The sequence below is a fragment of the Peromyscus eremicus genome, chromosome 5, assembly GCF_949786415.1.
Source record: "Peromyscus eremicus chromosome 5, PerEre_H2_v1, whole genome shotgun sequence".
Taxonomy (NCBI): domain Eukaryota; kingdom Metazoa; phylum Chordata; class Mammalia; order Rodentia; family Cricetidae; genus Peromyscus; species Peromyscus eremicus.
In genome coordinates, this window is record NC_081420.1 from 14,332,894 (window position 1) to 14,347,659 (window position 14,766).

General features: G+C 45.4%; 1 protein-coding gene across 2 annotated transcripts in view; it reads right to left on the reverse strand.

The window, feature by feature from the left end:
* Bicd2 (BICD cargo adaptor 2) overlaps nucleotides 1-14,766 on the reverse strand; it is a 47,720-nt gene that overhangs the window by 25,508 nt on the left and 7,446 nt on the right. The window lies entirely within an intron of this gene.

Here is a 14,766-nt window from a genome sequence, read left to right on the forward strand (position 1 = left end):
TCCGGATATTAAGCTGATATAAATGCAAGCTCAACACCATTCATTTAGAGATAAAGAACTTATAGCATTAAGAGATTAAATCTATAATCAAAGTTTAATTAAACCTATGCTGCCTGGAAAAGGCTAGTATACAAATTGACAAGTAGGTAGAGGGACCAATCAGGACCTCCTCAATGACAATCAGGACTGGCAGAGACAGAAGACTCTACAGCAGGACAGACACAATCTTCTTCCCAAACAGAGCCAATTGTAAGGAAAACTATAGAAGGAGCTGTAAACGATGAAAGAGGGATCTAAAATAAGAAGAAACTGCTAGCATGTTTGTGTGCCATAGAGAACAAAATATATTTTCTTTTTTTCTTTTTTTTTTTTTTTTTTGTTTTTCGAGACAGGGTTTCTCTGTGTAGTTTTGGTGCCTGTCCTGGAACTCACACTGTAGCCCAGGCTGGCCTTGAACTCACAGAGATCTGCTTGGCTCTGCCTCCCAAGTGCTGGGATTAATTAAAGGCGTGCGCCACCACCTCCTGGCTCAAAATATATTTTTCATGTTTGTTTTATGATCTAAAACTGTTCTGAAAAAATGCAACAGAAAACTATGCCAGCATGTACCCAACACACAAAAATTAAAAAAAAAAAAATCTCTTAATTATGTCTGTATCAGGAAAGGCATACTGAACCAAACAACAGGAAACAGAGTAAATAAAAATAGAAACATCTTATCAACACTCAGGATAGTCTAGCAGGACTGTGCAAGGGGAAAGGCCGCCACTAAAAATAAACATGAATGATAAAAAAGAGCTGTTCCTTGACTCTAAACAAAGTGGCAAGCCAAAGCCTCACACAGCAGAGATGGACCCGGAAAACAAAAGGCAGAGCAATCATATTAGTGTATCTTTTTACCCAGTAACAACTACTAAGGTTGACAAATGTGCAGTTATCACCCCAGACTGAGGAGCTTGGTTCCTACAGATATGTGAGAGTTGAGCTCCCACATCCATGGCACCACCTCCTTGGGCAAGCCACAGAGTAGAACTTGAACCCAGGAGTCCAGGACCAGAGTCCCTGACTACCACTGCATCCATTCAAATAAAGGCATTGACAGATCTCAGTAGATCTTCCCTTCCAAATGGCAGATGCTCAGTCAGAGACCAATCCCATGCTAGAAGTGAAAACTCAGCAAACCCAATAACAGAACCTGCTTTATAAATTATTCAGTCACCAGAAGACCATGCCCGGAACTCAAATGTGAGATAAGCCAGTTCAATTTTTAAAGTGTGCATTCAGCATGTGCTAAGAAGCAAGATAGGCCAAGAAGCATAAGTAAACCATAATGTCAGAAGATGAACGACCAACTGCCACACATACACTAATTTTTGAAAGGAACTGAAAAAAAATGAATCCCCCCCCAAAATTAATTAAAAGTAAAATGAATAAATAAAAAGAATCTCCAAAGTAGATTGTTCAGTTAGGAATACGTAATTTTAAAAATTACACTTATAACCTTTACCTCAGAGCACATACTCCATGGATGTCAATTTCAGTAAAAACAACATATTCAATGACAATTATAAACACAGTAACAAGAAAGGCTAAGAATTAGTAAAATAACTTAGTCTCCCGATGTCATGCACAGCTCTTCCCATATGGGCACCATAGCTAGAGAGCCTTAGATCCTCTGATGATTTCTTCAGACTGTAGAGAAATTTATCTAGAAAATTTTGCAAACAAAAATTCTCCTCTTTCATTAAAAATGTATTTGTATTTGTTTTTGTTTTATTGAGACAGTGTCTCCTGTATCCCAGGCTGGCCTCAAACTTGCTATGTAGCCAATTAGGACTTTTAATTTCCTGATCCTCCTTTTCCACCTCCTGGCTGTGGGCTTACTCACTAATCCTGACTAATGTGGTACTGCGGATGGAACCCAGGGCTTTGTGGGTTAGACAAGCACTCTACCAACTGAGCTACATCCTCAGAAGCATACACAACCCAAATTTTAAAAATAATAGCCCATCTTTTGAATTCAAGGATGTTGAATCCAGTGTTTTAGGTTTTTTTTTTTGTGCACGCACGCGCGCATGGGGGTGTTACATTTATAGATGTGAGAAAACTATCATTAACTCCACACTAACACCCCTCTTCAGAGAGAAACCCAGTCTCCATTAGCAATAACTCTTCAGCAGTTCCCCTTTGCCAGAGTCAGGCAACCAACAATCTATTTATTTTCTGTTCCCATAAATTTGTCTATTTCCGGACATTTCATGTAACCCATACAATACTGGTCTTACGTGGCTTTTTTTTTTTTTCACTTAGCACATTTTTCAGGTCCATGCATGTTACATACAAGCTTTTATCAGGGCTGCACATTATTCTACTGCACAGGCAACCATGTTTACCATGTGTCGTCTTCCCTTGGAGGCTATTAAGAATAGCAGTACTATGGTCGTTCATTTAAGTCTTCAGGAGATTTTTGTTTTTGTTTGTTTGAGGTTTTTGCCTTTTAATATTTTGAGACAGGGTCTCTCTAGGTAGCCCAGGCTGGCCTGAACTCACTATATAGCCCAGGCTGGTCTTGAACTTGCAATTCTGCTGCCCATCTCTTGAGTACAGGGATCACAGGCACATGTGCCACCATGCCAGGCCCTCACCTCTAAGTTTTTGTGCAGGTGTATATGGTGAGTCTCTTGGTTATCTATCATGATTTGAATATGAATTGCTCCCACAGGTTCATGTGTTAACAAGATGTCCTTAGCTATTCGATGCTATTTGGGGAGGCTGTGGAACTGTTAGAAGGTGGCACATAACTGAAAAGTGAGGATCACTGGGGCATAAGGCTTGGTTATGACTCACCTCTGCTTCAGGTCAGAGATTTCTCTGCTTCTCAATTTGCTAAGATGTGACCAGCTTATGCTACAAGCTCCTGCCACCAAGTGTGAAGCCACAGCTACCATGCCTTTCTGCCATGTTGGACTGTATTTCCTGAACAATGAGCCAAAAAAATAAATCCCCTCTCCCCTAAACTGTCTAGTCAAGTATTACACCAGTTAGATGAATAAAGGAATTAACACAGCACACACCTGGGAAGGGGATGCTAGGTCATACTGTAGCTCCAGGGTTTCTCTGTGTAATAGCCCTGGCTGTCCTAGAACTCGCTCTGTGGGCAGACTAGCCTCAAACTCACAGAGATCTGCCTGCCTCTGCCTCCAAGTACTGGGATCAAAGGTGTGTGCCACCACTGCCCAGCTCAGGATGGCTTTCTTGAAGGGCCCAAACCATTTCCCAGGGGATACCCCATAGTACACTCCACCTGCAGAGAAGCAACCTTCTTTCTAGTCTGTCCACACGTGTGCCGCATTTGCTGTTTGTCTATGACAACAACCACCATAGTGGGTGTGAGGTCTTTTTCATTTTTTTGTTAGTAACAATAGCAGCTACCAATGTGTAGGTCTCCTAAGGTATACTACTGCATTCAGTCCCTACCTCATGATTCTAAGAACTCATGTTCCCATTTTAGGGAGGAAGAAATCCAGTTCCTAGAGGTCAAGACTGTGACAGGGGAGAAGCACAATCAGATCAGAGCTGTCCCTCTCCCAACTGCTGTCTCGTTCCTCAGCACTGTGCCAGAGATGCTGCCTGGTGGGAAAGGATACACGTACACCTTGATTCCCAGGAATAAGGAAGATGCTCAGACACCCAATGAAGGTCATAACAGCTCTTTCTGGTCTTCATTTGTCAGAAACATGAAAACGATCCACGGAAAAGGCAAACAGCCCAGCAAAGGTCTACTGCACTGATCAGAATGGCTGCATTAAAACCAGCAGTAATGCCAAGTGCCTGCAGTGAGGATAGGTGCTCTGCACATTGCTGTGCTATCTGGTGGGCTTCCCACCCACTGTCCAGCCATTCCACCTAGAAGAAACGGGCACCTGCCATCCACGTAAGCATTCCAAAGCCCCATGATGGAAATGACCCGAATGTGGTCTGACACTGGGTGAGGAAGGTATGATACACTCCCAGGCAATCACCATGCAGCAAGAAGTGTCAACAATCTACAGGCACTACAGTGAGGATCAACCCCACAATGTAAATGCTGCAAACATACCCCAAACAGGCAATGTGCGGCTCCATGGGAAACACTCAAGTGATCAGCTCAGTGTCAGCTACTCATGAAGACCTACCTAGAGAGCAGCCACAGGAGGCTGACCACACATGCCTTCTTACTTTCTCATTGGCTGCATTCACTGGAATGATCACAGAGCTGTACAACTGCAACCTGGGCATTTTCTGTAAGTCTTACACACCAATGATAGCTCACGTTAGCTTTAAATATGAACACAGGGGATGGGCGTTGAAGAGATGGCTCAGGAGTTAAGAACCCCTGTTCTTGTAGAGGACCTGGGTTCAGTTCCCAGCACCCACATGACCTTCTTCAGACCTCTGCAGGCACTGCGTGCATAGACCTACACACATATACAAAAATGAAAATAAATCCTTAAAAAACTACCACAAATAAGGCTTTAAAATAAACAGAAAGTCAATTACATTTCAATAAAATAACCTGGGCCAGTGAAATGGTTTAGTGAGTCTTAAGGATTCCTGCCACCAAACCTGATGACCTGAGTTTGATCCCCAGAACCCACATGATAGCAGGAGTACCAGCTCCCAGGTTGTCTTCCTACCTTTACACACATGCATATACATGTGTGTTCTTGTGTGTAGTTGCCCATGCACACATACACAAATGTAAAAACAATTTTTTTTAAAATAAAAGAGAATAACTCAACAATAGGGACTGGTATCTAAAGTGTTACTGGAACACACACTAAGCACACTAGGCATGGAGCATAGAGCTGTGGTCACTCCAGCTCCTGCAGTGTAAAAAGAAAGGGAGCCAAACTACAGGTGACCAGCAATGGTGCCAACACATACATGTATTTGAATGTCTGTGCACTATGTAATTATAGTTTAAAAGTTAATAAAAACCCAAGCCAAACATACTTAAAGTCTGAATCCACCCCATGGAGGTCAATTACCCATGATTAATGAAACAGATGGCATCACAGACAAGATGAAAGATCACATTTCCATAAATGTACTTTCAACAAAAAACTTGATATAAGAAGACAGAACCACACTCAGGAGGCAGAGCCAGGTGGATCTCTGTGAGTTCGAGGCCAGCCTGGGCTACAGAGTGAGTTCCAGGAAAAACCAAAAAAAAAAAAAGAACATAGACTCAGGTAGGCGTTAGTGGTGCCGAGCTTTAATCCCAGCACTCGGGAGGCAGAGACATGAAGATCTCAGAGTTTGGGGCCAGCATGGTCAATATAGCAAGTTCCAAGCCGGCCAGAACTAACAGTGACACCCGATCTCAAAAACATCACAGAACCAGGCAAGGGAGGCAGGAGCAGAAGGGTTTCAAGTTCAAAGGCAACTAATGAGAGACTCCATCTCAAAAAAGAAAAAAAACAAAGACAAAAACAAAAAACCAGACTGGACAGGTAATGGTGCCAAAAAATGGACTGCAGGTATACAGTCCACAATGTGCACAAACTCACCCCATAGACAGATGCACAGACAGCTACAGAGCACCACAGAAAGACCCTCAGGGTGAACTCCGCATAGATCTGGATGGGGACATAGAGTTAGAGAATGGAGCTCCTGACCTGGATTGAAGACACAAAGGCCTGGGTCCCGACACAGGCAGGCAGAAAGTCCAGTGGAAGGTGGGACTCTCTAAACACATCCTGAGCAGTCTCTGAGGCATCTTTACTAGGTCTGCTAAGTTGAGGTGTTCCCCTCCCCCCAACCTCCAGTCACATCAACTCCACCAGCCTTGGGCTGCTCCGTATGAAGACAACTCAGGCTATAAGCACAGCTTGTTCCAGCTCTGGTGAAGGCCCGGAAGACAATGACAAACAGCTGTTCAAAGGTAAGCAAGAGTGGGCCCAAAGAAGAAAAGCAATAATCTTCAGGGTCACTGCATTTTACAGTTTGCCCTGACAGAAGCTCACTAGCTCCCCACAGGAATGCTAGCTTCTTCTAGAACTGAGAAAACAACTATGAGAAAGAACACTTGTCTCCAAACAAGCTTCCCCAAGAGGGTCTGACAGAAAGAGCAAAAAGTCTGAGACTTATGAGACGGAAGTCCCAGAGCCCGACCAAGCCCTGCTTGTTTCCCAGAATCCTCTGGGGAATAGGGAATGTCTATGTCCAGAGCAGGCACACCTGTGGGGTGGCCTGGATCCTGGGAAGCTTGGACTTAGCAGGAGGAAGGCCTATTTTAGACAAAGCAAAACATGTCCTGACAATCCTGAGTCTCACCTTGCTTCCCACAGAAAACCAATTCCCTCTTGACACCTGCCTCCCTAGACACAAGGTTAACAGGCAACAGCAAGAAGTGAAGGCCCCTCCTCACTGGCAGCCTGTCCATGCATGTGTGGAAAGGAAGATGTGACCTACGCAAACAACCAAGCCTGGTACATGGTCCACAGGTGCTACTGCTCACTCCCAACATGCACCACCATGGGGGTGAGAAGAACCACACTTAGAGTCATCCTCTGGTCACTGCAGCAGAGCAGAAAGTACTGGGTGTGAACTTCATGAGAGTGAGCTGTAGCTACTGTGTGTACCACTCGGAGTTTCTTTTTTCTTCTCTTTCTTTCTTTCTTTTTTCTTTTTTTTTTTTTTTTTTTTTTGGTTTGGTTTGGTTTGGTTTTTCGAGACAGGTTTCTCTGTGTAGCTTTGGTGCCTGTCCTGGATCTCTCTCTCTGTAGACCAGGCTGGCCTCAAACTCACAGAGATCCACCTGCCTCGGCCTCCCAAGTGCCTGGATTAAAGGTGTGTGCCACCACTGTCTAGCCAGATACACAAAATTTAAAAATGAAACCTTTTATAATTTTTTTTTATTTGATGAAGAATGCTTTGTCTGAATGTGTACCTGTGCAACACATGTGTACCTGGTGCCCTCAGAGGCCAGAAAAGGGCATCAGAGCCCCAGGACTGGAGTTACAAACTGTTGTGAGCTTCCATTTGGGTGCTGGAAACTAAAACTGGGTCGTCTAGAAGAGCAGCCAGTGTTCTCAACCATGAGCCATCTCTCCAGTAACAATAAAATAAATCTTTTAAAACAATGAGAGCTAACAGTCATCTGAATAGCAGCCCACTATGGAACAGACACCTTTGGAGCCAAAGGTTGCCCTAAAAATCCAGCCTGATTTAAAACTAGTTCTCCCACACAGTGATTCACACTCACTCCAACAGTCAGCAGCAGGGTCTCCTAGGAGCCTCTGAGGAAGGCCTACCAAGATCATATATGAATAAAGAGCTTTCTGGACGGCTGGAAAGAGCCCTACGACTTCCCTCCTGCATTTCAATTAGGCCACACCTAAGAACCAGGCTGTCAACTGAGGTCCAGAACCACATGATACAACTCCTGCCAAGAGCAGTGGTTACTGTCTTGGCCAGTATGGAGAGTCAGGCAGTTCTATAAAGAAGCGCTTAGCCGGGTGGTGGCGGCGCACGCCTTTAATCCCAGCACTCGGGAGGCAGAGCCAGGCGGATCTCTGTGAGTTCGAGGCCAACCTGGGCTACCAAGTGAGTTCCAGGAAAGGCGCAAAGCTACACAGAGAAACTCTGTCTCGAAAAACCAAAACCAAAAAAAAAAAAAAGAAGAAGAAGCGCTTAGCCTCAGACCCTCCTCCAGGAAGTGGACCTGCACTCTGGAGCCCCTTCCAAAGCCCCTGCACACTCCTGGAAGCAGCACCACCCTCTACCTTCCTCATGGGAACCTCTATGTGAGGAGCTTCTAAGCATCATAGTTCAGGACACAGGATTGGCCTAGGGTCAGCAGGGAGGGCCAGACCTGCTTAGGCAGTAATGCAAAGTTCAGCAGCAATCCGAAACAGCAGAATGCCCTTTAGGCCAACATCACCCTCAACCCTGCAGGAAGTGAGGCAGGACCATCCCCACAAAACATAGTGAGGTGGGGCAGCTGCCTAGTGCACTATAATGCAAGAAATTCACACCTCCTGTGCTCATGCACATTCCTGGATGGCCCTTGGTTTCCACGGGTCAAATCATAATCAATGGATAATGTTGGCAAGTTTCAGATACCCAGTGACTGAACTCCCACCTAGATCCCTAGGACTATTTCAGAAACATCAATACCACTGATGATTTAATCAACCTGGGTGTGGTCTGATTTTTGGAATATTTAAAGTCCCACATGATTTGTATGTAGGCAGTTTTGGGCAAGTAGACCTGCCAACTCCCTTAAAGGGACCCTAGAAACATCATGGGAGACTCTACGCCACCCTACCCCAGCCAGCTGTTCACCCCAACTCCTACTGTGTGAGAAGGTTCTAAGGAGGACTCCCAAGATCACCTCTCTCCACCACTGTTTAAAAGGACTTCTGAGCAGGCATGGGCAATACAGGGCACAAGGGCACCAGAGACAGCAGGAGGGGAAAGGGGTTTCACAAACAAGAGAACCTTTATGTCCCCATCTCACAGGTAAGCCAACTAGGGCTCAGAAAAGCTGAGCAGTTCACCTCAGGGCATCACCAGGGGTGTTTTTTACTATCAAAACCCATCTATGTCTTTGCAGCAAAGTCTCTATGAGAAAAGTAAGGGCTTCCAGGAAGTCAGGAACTATGTGGACACAACGACCACCTACCTCTGCCTAACCCCACAGCCTAACAGGCCTCAATCATCTATCACATGGCCCACCAAACCCAGGAGGCCCACCAAACCCAGGCCGCTCCAAAAACACATCCTGCCCACAGCAAGAAGCTGAGGCAGCCACCAAATGATTTCCTTTCTCCAAGGAGCCATATGCTTACGACTGTGAGGATCATTAGGACCAGGGGCCCTGGAGGCACTCCAAAACAGCATAGGGCTCCAGTGATTGTCTCTGGTCCTTGTCTGTGTTGGTCCCCCTCCACTCCCCAAGGCCTGTGTCAATCCACAGGGGCCATTCCATTGCCAACTGAGAACCCCAGCTGCCCTGGGCAGCGTCCAAATGTTAAGCTGCTTTTAGAAAACTGGGGATTCATCCCTGGGCAGAAGGGATTTAGCCAGAATTGGGCGCCATTTAGAGAAGATTACACCCTAATTGCCCTGGTGTCAGCAGGCAGCCTCCTGCCAGCTGAGCCCTGGGACTGGCATAAGTCCCTAGAGACCCTGGCTTCCCTATCTAAGGACACAGAGCCCAGCACTGGGGCTTGGGGACCAGTCGTCATATTCCACAGCAGATGGCTCAACACGGGACTTCCATTTGGTGGCTGTGGTCAGGATAGAAGGAGGGGCCTAGAGGCCCCATGGACAGCTTCCAGCTCACATCTGTTCTGGGCCAGAGGAAGACAACTCCACAAGCAGGCAGAGCAGCCTGAATCAAGCCAGGCTACAGACCACAGGTACGTGTGGCAGCAGCCTGCTTTTCTTGGTGTCTCTAGCCCTCACCACATTCCTTCACCTCACTAGCCTGTTTTGGCAAGAGAAATCAGAGAGGCTCATGGTCAGAAAATTCGAGGAGAATCTCAAGTATAGGCCACCTCCACTCAGGCCCTAGAGGGTTTCTCACCACAGGATCAATAACAAGAAAAGAGCCCAAGGAAAGTTGAGAAACCATTACAAGCTGTAAAGGCAGACATGCTTAGTTTTCCAGTTCTGACAGTTCTAGATGGTGGTTAAGCCTGTAGACAACATTCCAGCACTGTAGCGCTGTCCCAGGATGCAGTGGTGACATACACCCTGGGTGCACATCTAACCCTGGTCCTCTACGGGCAGATCCCTGTCATAAGAGACTTGCATACCTTGAAATGATATCATTAGGCTCAGACTAAAGGATGCTGGGACTATGTGTGGTGGTATTGTGTTCCCCAAAATATTATACACCCTAATAAACTTATCTGGGGTCAGAGAACAGGACAGCGACTAGATACAGAGGCTAGAAAATGGTGGCGCTCACACCTTTAATCATAGCATTCCAGAGGCAGAAATACTTCTGGATCTCCGTGAGTTCAAGGCCACATTGGAAACAGCCAGGCATGGTGACTCACGCCTTTAATCCCAAGGAGTGATGGCAGATAGCAGAAAGGTATATAAGGCGTGAAGACCAGGAACTAGAAGCTTTTGGCTGGTTAAGCATTTAGGCTTTGAGCAGCACAGTTCAGCTGAGAAGCATCTAGTCTGAGGAAACAGGATCAGCTGAAGAATTGGCGAGGTGAGGAAGCTGTGGCTTGTTCTGCTTCTCTGATCTTCTAGCACTCACCCCAATAACTGGCCTCAGGTTTGATTTTATTAATAAGTACCATTAAGATTCCTGCTACAACTGTGTGTCCTGAAAGAGTGACCACAGCTGTCTGGGCTTCGATCCCAGCTCAGAGATCTTGGCCTCATCATGCCTTGTAACCCTTGTCAACTAACCCTAGGGCGCCTTCCATTCCTTCTCATGCTGTCACAGGACCCTCACACTGTCACCCTGGACATCCTCCTTTGGAGACTACACCGGCTATGTCATCGTCTGCTTTAGCTTGACTGGTTTGTACCCCACAATACATCGGTGCTGGGAGGTGGGGTCTAACAGGAGACCTAAAGGTCACAAGAGGGTAGTCTTCAAGAATGATGAGTGCTTCTTGTGCAGCCACACACACCTGTTTCCTTCTGCTTTCCACCAGGAGTTGAGCAGCACGAGGCCTTCAGCAGAAGACCAGCAAGTGCAGTGTTCTTGGACATTCCAGCCTCCAGAACCATTTGCTCAAAAAAGCCCTCTCCTTTAGATGTTCTGTTATAGCAATAGAAGAGGACTAAGATGGAGTCAGCTATAATAGCAAGAACCCTGGTTGCACTGCAGCAGCAGCCATAATGCAAACCACAGCTGATGTCTGGAAAAGAAACCTTACAACTCCTCACCAAGAATTTACAGTATGGGGCTGTATGTGGGATCCTTAAAGTGGGGGAGACACTAATGAAGGGTGCAGACAAGCTCAAGTCGCCAAACCAAGATGACTTCTTGGTGGAGTGGGGGAGAGGCCTCTGACCCTCAACTCACCCTTGGCATTTCTGAGAGTAGGATGGTGTTTCAGACTCCAGCTCTAAACAAGTAGGGAGAAATGCAACCCATAGTGAAAACTGAGGCACAGTCAAAGGATGAGGGAAAGGAAGTGTGGCCAAGAGCAGCTGTGCTCCTCATCAAGAAGGCTCAGGCATGGGACAGGACACCATGTCACAGGAGACTGGGATGATCTTATGCAAGCATACATACACCTGCCCCAATGTAAAGAGGGGCAGGCGCAGGAGGAGAAGGCATTTGTCCAAGAGTGGCTGAGCCCTAGGTCTTCAGTGAGGATGAGACAAGGAACCAGTCAAGGGGCAAGAAAGGACTCCCAGAGGGAGGTTGTGACAGCAGGTACCGGCAGGCACTCCATGAAGACAGTTTGACACTGAAATGACAGCATCTGACTCAAACGCACGGTAACCTGACACCTTCAGGAGGGCCAGATCAGCAGAACTGGAGCCCAGCAGCTGATCCCTCCCTTAATGACTGTCATGATCAAAATACACATGGCTCAGACAACAGGCTGCTTACAGGAGTGAGGGCCATCCTCAGCTGAGTGTAGGCAGAAAGAAAATAACACAGAAACATCTTGTGGACAGATTCAGAAGCAAGAGCATGGGGGGACACTAGAAGAGAAATGTCACACTCATTGCTTATGAAAAAATCTATCCATTATCTACTGGGGGAAATCCTATTACCTTTTCTCAAGACTAAACACCAAACAATACTATCATTAATTGTCAATAACCAAGGGTAACCCCAGCATTCCAGGGACTGGCAAGCCTCAGCCAGGAAGGCGGGGAAGAGCCAGGCCTTGGTCTGCATTACACAGGTGTTCCTAAAACTCTCTACACCATACATAAAGAAAAACTACAGGGCTACAGAGGAAGACAGGTTGAGACAAAACAAAAAATAAATAAAGAAGGGCTGGGATGACAGCCCCATCAAGTCTGATGACCTGAGTTTGATTCTTAGAACCCAGATGGTGGAAAGAGGACTGACTCCCATAAGTTGTCCTCTGACCTCCAAGCACACAGGCATGATGGGTGTGTGTGTGTGTGTGTGTGTGTGTGTGTGTGTGTGTGTGTGTGTACAAATTTAAAAAGTGGGGAAAAAAACAAAGAGGAGATGGGTCAGTGGGTAAGAGTGCTTACAGTGCAAGCTTGAAGATCTGAGTTCAAATCCCCAAGAACCCACATAAAAAGCCAGGCATGGCAATGCATGCTGTTACCCCAGTGATGGGTGGGGGTAGAGTAATGCAAAGGCAGAAGGGCCACTGTGGCTTGCTGGCCACCAGCCTAGCTCCAGGTTCCATGAGAGACTCTGTCTCAAAGGAATGTCCTCCTCTGACTTTGCACAGTGCAGAGTTGCATACACCACACATATATTCTTTCCTCCCTCCCTTCTTTCACAACACACACACACACACACACACACACACACACACATATATATGTGTGTGTGTGTGTGTATATATATATATATATATATATATATTTAAAAAGATAGAAGCCCAATAAAGTGGCTAACATACTGTTAAAACAGCATTGCATTGACAAAAGAAAAATCACACAGCTCAATGGAACAGAACAGGGGCCCAGAAACAGAGCCATACATACAGTACCAAATGATGTGACAAGGGGCAAAGCAACTAGCCATGCCAAACCAACTGGACACCCACACACAAAGTAATCACACACAGCCCCAAACTCTTCACAAAAGTTCATTCAAAATAGACCAGAGACTCACACGAAAAATGCAGAGCTATGAAGGTAGCTAAAATAAAAGAAATATCTATGGGACCTTGCGTTTGGTTATAAAGTTTGAAACACTATAAACATGATCCACAGATGCAAGAGCAGCATAAAATTAAAAAAGCCTGTCTGTCAAAGACACTAGTAAGATACTGAAAAGACTAGTATGATCTGGGACTTAGACTCAAAATAGCTAAGTGATTGCTGTGGCTACACATATGCTGATTAGATCACTTAGAATTGAATAAAAGCAAGCAAGCAACTGGGTTGAAAATGACCAATAGACCAGGAAAGATATTAAATCATACTGATGGCAAAGGAGCATATGAAAAATGTCCTGGGTTCCAATCTCAGCATGGCACAATAATAATAAAGATGGAATGAAAGGGTGGAAAGATGCCCAGGGTCATGCATCCTCAGAGAACTGCCAATTAAACAATAACCACCTTCCACTATGCACATATGAATACAGCCACTCTCCAACAACAGTAGGAAGTGTTACCAAGAATGGGGGCAGCAGGTACTCTCAGTTACTGCTGATGGAAATACCAAATGGACCAGCCAATTTGGAGCTTTTTACACAGCTAAACAGTTTAAACCTCACTCACATAGTTACCCAAATGATTTGAAAACTTGCCTACAGTAGCTTTATTTATAATTGAAAAAAGTAAAGCAACCAAAATACCCTTCAATGGGTGAATAGTTGGTCAAACATGAGAAAAGACAAAGACACAGATGAATCTTCCATGGTTCTAATTGTATGGCATTCTGATAAAACAGCATTATAGAGATGATAAAAAGATTAGCGACTGGCAAAGAGTTGGTGGAGGTGAAGGTAAGCAGGTGAACTGCATGAACTGCAAGGGATTCTTTCTCAAGGTGGTAAGCAATTCTGTATGACACTGGAAGGGTACACACACGATACTATGAACCTGGTCAAAGCCAGATAACACATACACACACACACACACACACACACACACACACACACACACACACACACACACGCCAGCTTTCTGAGGCAGTGTCTCATGCACCAGTGAGTAAATCTGAATATATGTGTACATTTTAGAAACTATATTGGGGATCCTAGGATGGAATACAGAATGTGGCCAAACAATCTAAACTGCAAATGAGGGGTGCAGAACTATCACGATGGGGTAAGTAATTGTTGGAAAAAGTGAATCCAAACATTAAAGGCAAAAGGCTGATGAAGTAGCCTACTGGGGCACAAATGAACCTGGACACCTGCACATGTGAACTAGGACCAGTAAGTTACAGTGTGACAGATGGTGGGTGCCAGGCATCTCCCTGCTGGAGTAGGAGGTTCCAGATAAGCAGGTGGTGAGAATGACCCATGTGGTGATGGATGAAGTAATATGAATTTATATTTGCAGATATATGTGTACATGACTTAGGAGATACACTACTTGCTCTGTAGCTGAAAGGGCCTAGCACTAGCCATACCTTGGTACAATGAGCAACTAGACCTTTGTTTCTAGTTCCTCTCTCATCAAAGGCAACTAGAGCTTCCTGGGAGAAATGTCTAGTTCCAGAACTAAGTAGAGAACATATGTCTGGAACATCCTATAGTATCAGAAAGGTCAAAAAGATGCTTAACAAGGCCGTTAGAGAGATGGTGAGGTCAGTAAAGTTTTTGCTGCTCAAGTGACCTATAACCTGTAGGTCACTATAACCTATAACCCTAGCACTAACTAGGGAGGCAGACAGGAGATTGGTAGGGAGGGGCCTTGCTGGCCAGCCAGGCTAGCCAAATCAGTGAACTGTAGGTTCAGTGAAAAACCCTGTCCAAAAAGTATGGCGGGGGAGGGGGGAGCAACTGAAGAAAACACCCCTGGCCTTTACACATATGTGCACCTGCACACTAGTCCCCGCTACAAACATAAAATGTTTAATAACAAAAAGAAAGAAAGAAAGAAAGAAAGAAAGAAAGAAAGA